Source organism: Urtica dioica, chromosome 8 (assembly GCF_054948205.1).
Source record: "Urtica dioica subsp. dioica isolate 48M chromosome 8, U.dioica_male_clone48M_v1_H2, whole genome shotgun sequence".
Lineage (NCBI taxonomy): Eukaryota > Viridiplantae > Streptophyta > Magnoliopsida > Rosales > Urticaceae > Urtica > Urtica dioica.
Window position 1 is genome coordinate 37,957,029 of NC_142763.1, and position 3,888 is coordinate 37,960,916.

The window sequence follows — 3,888 nt, forward strand, 5'->3', positions numbered from 1 at the left end:
TTAAAATAAGACTCAGTACAAACTTAGGTCGATTGAATTTAACACTAAATACATGAGATCGCACAGTTGGTAAACTACCATCGAAGGAAGAACATGGTGTTACACTACAACTCAAGAAGTTATATGACTATTTCAAAATGCTCATATTAATTGATAGAGAGATCCAAATTAACAATCGCAGTCCATTGACCATGAAAAAGATAATTCTTCATTCTGCATATACAAAAATCTAACAACATTCTCAAATCGGGAGTGGACGACAAATATTCCGCCTCCAATAAAAAAACATAATAAACCGTTCAAAATAATAAATAAAAGAGGATACCATGTGAATATTACTAGATAACTTGTATATCATTTACTATATATGACATGTAAAGAGTCGGACAAATCAATTTATTATGGGCTCAGCATAACATAACATAGTGTATTGATACAAGTTACAACTCGACGAATAGCAAATAAGCACACTTTATTCAAACCAAATTAAAACCCTAAAACAAGTAACACGTACGTAGATCATTACTATTAGGTAGAGCCAAACCCACTCATGAATCAATCTCTCTTGAACTTAACAAGAAACGGAGGCAAAGTCTCATTCAGACTCAGACCCAACTTTCTAACCCCATAACCATCGTCAAACACAGCCACATCACGACAAATCACTTTACAGAAATTACAAACCGTCGGACAAAACACTATCTTTTAACCACCGATGTCGCTGCTCTGATCCTCGTTCCTCGCGATCTTGAACCAGTTGCTAAGTGTCTTTCGTCCGGGAGCTCCGGCGACTCCGCCGGTCCTCACAAATCTCCGGCTCGAAGATTCCTCACCGGACTCATCGCCGCCGAGCCTCCACACGGAAGAGCACCGACCGTACGGTTTCTGAGCTCTAAACTCAACGTTGAGGTCGGTCGAGAGGCTTATGAACTTTTGACGGTTCGCCGGAGAAAATGTCACCGGAACGCCGTTTGGCCGGGATTGGACGACGTCGAAAGGACATGCGGTGTTTTTTAGGCGTGATGACGGTTTCACCCCTCCACCTCGGCCTCGGATGACTGGTAAAATGTGGTACCGAATGCCCTTTTGAATTCTTTTCCCTGAGATGTCAAGGACTGATTGTTGTGTGGTGGTGGTTGAAATGGAGTTTGTGGTAATAGAGAAGGCTAAGAGGAAGAAAGAAATGGCTATGCATGTGAATGTGGTCTTCATTTTTGTTGTGACTAGTTTGTTTTTGGGGTGAGATAGTTAAGGATTATGAGTGATTGTACGGACATATTTGTAGAGGGTTGAGATTGTGAAGTTCTAAGGTCAAATCCCAATGGATTTAAAGATCGTGATATGATTTTGATTATATTATTTTATTGAAGAAAAGTCTTACTTTTTGTTTGACTTTATATTATTGCTTGAGGTCTGGCGCGGGGATGGACTAAAATAATTTTGGTCAACGATCTTGGCTATTAGAAATCATATGGTGTTGTCGGCTAGGAGAGTAAGAGCATTTGGAGGCTTAAAATTTCAAATACCAATTATTGATTCCTATTAAATTTGTTTAATAAAACCATATTTAGATTCAAAATAGAAACAAGAAATTACGTCATAACGTAATAGAGCATAATGTAAATTACTAGCATAGTTTCACCTTTGTCAATTAAAAATCATTGATGTAATCTTTCTAACCGAATGTAAGGATATCTCGATGAAAATGAGATTAATTGTCGCATTAACAGCCTCACCGACAAGGAACAAACCTACGGGTACCAAAGCAGTCGTGTATCTTGGCTCAAAGTGGGACATACAAACTCTAGATTCCTTCGCCGTAAGGCATCACAAAGGCGGAAGAAGAACCGCATCAGGGGGCTGGAAAATGATCAACGCATATGGACAGTGGACAAGAAAGGTATTGAAGGTATCATCGGCTTGTACTTCTCTATATTTTTTCATCGTCCCCCCCTTCGAGAATGGATATTGAAGAAGTGGAGAATTGTATGGAGCCTTGTATCTCTTATGTGACTAACCGTGGTCTAACAAAGGCTTTCTCGAACGACGAAGTAAGGGCAACGTTCTTCGGCCTGAGCCCTCACATGGCCCCTGGAAAAGATGGCTTCTATAAAAGATTTTGGGGTACCGTTGGCAAAAATATTACTGATATTTGCCTGGGAATTTTAAACAAGAAAAAGAGTTTTTGATCGCTTAACAACACTGCTATTACTCTATTCCCGAAAATCAAGGATCCCAAAAAAATCCGGAACTTTTGGCCGATTAGCTTATGTAAGGTGCTTTCGATAAGTCCGATGTGTGTTTCGGAAGTAAATGTTAGAATAGATCTAGGGTTAATAAAAGATTTAACGCTTCTAGCAAGTGGCGGAAAATAAAAATTTTATTTTAAACAAATAAAACGATTTTACTAACCTAGACAAAGAGCAAACACATGCTATTATTAAAACTATCTAAAAGCGATTACACTTTTACTAACCTTTATGAAGCTTGATCATTGGGAAGCTTGTGGAGGTTGAATCGCTCATCTCCCCACGCAGACCTTTAATTTGATTTAGGAATCATTAAATTTCGAATTCTGAGCAGAGAGTTATACCACTTTTACAGTAGGTTTTTCTCGAGCTCGAAGAAAACTGGAAATAATTAAAACCAACGGTATTTGGTTAACTTTTGTTAATTACTCATCCAGAAAATGTACACAAACACCTCATTCGTATGAGCGGGTAATTAACAATAATTGACGAAACGGAGGGGTGTTTTTGTACATTCACTAGGACAAAATACGTTATCCGGTGCGACGAATGTCGCACCCAATGCTTCAAATGTCGCACCTAAAAGTTTATTAGGTGCGACAGCGTCGCACCGGATAACCCGTCGCATAAGGTATTGGGTGCGACATGTCGCACCTAATAAGTCCCCCTTTAGGTGCGACGCTTTCAGGTGCGACATGTCGCACCTAATGCCCAAGTTATTTTCCTGCCAAATTTTATAGAATTGGCGGGTAAATACATATCGGGTGCGACATGGTCGCACCGAATATGTTCGCGCCATGGTATTCGGTGCGACAATGTCGCACCGAATATGTTTGTTAAATTAAAAAAAAAATACAAAATTAAAAAAGTAAATTAAAATTCATTTAAAATTAAATAAAAATTAATTAACAAAATTCTAAATGAATTAGAAAAAATATTCTGAAAATAGAATTCTTAATTAAAAATACAAATTCTTTCCAAAAAAAGCGAAAAAAATGAATTCCTATTTTTTTTTCTTATAAAACTTATCGATAGTAGAATTTCCTCTACCGAATAAGTTGCCAGAACTTCGAGAACCGCTTCCGCGTCCTCGTCCACCGCTGCCTGACGCGCTGCCGCTTGTTCCGCCGCTTCCGTAAGGACGGTCTCGCAAGTAATCCATAGAACCAGGCATAGAACCCGGCGTGGAACCTGGCGTCTGCTGATCCGTCCCACCTGGTTGCGATGCAGGCGGAGGTTGAGGAGTCGTGGGAGGCTGGTTGTGCTGCTGGCTGAGGAAGGCGATCTGTTGCCGCATCACTTGCAGCTCGGCTTGTTGGGCATCCATCTGAGCTCGCATCTTGGCAACCAATGGATCGGTCTGAGATGACGAACTTGACGAGCCTCCATCTAGCGTTTGGGCAACACCCAACGATGACCTTGGGATCGAAGGCCCTAAACCGACTTCCCAGTCTCTGCGCACTCCCAAAACATCGCGCATCGCGTACATCTCCGCATCTTCTTGGGAGATCACGATGTTTTGCTCCTCTGCTTGCCGCAAAATATCTATCGTCTGGGCGGTGACTTGATCCTTCAAAATAAAACCACAAAAAACTTATCAGATAAGAAGAAATAAAGTAATTAAATATAGTAAATAAAA

At 40.3% G+C, this 3,888-nt stretch overlaps 1 pseudogene; it reads right to left on the reverse strand.

Moving 5' to 3' along the window:
* Positions 1-555: 555 nt before the first annotated feature.
* LOC149389663 (kunitz trypsin inhibitor 5-like) lies at positions 556-1,212 on the reverse strand (annotated as a pseudogene).
* Between the last annotated feature and the right edge of the window lie 2,676 nt (positions 1,213-3,888).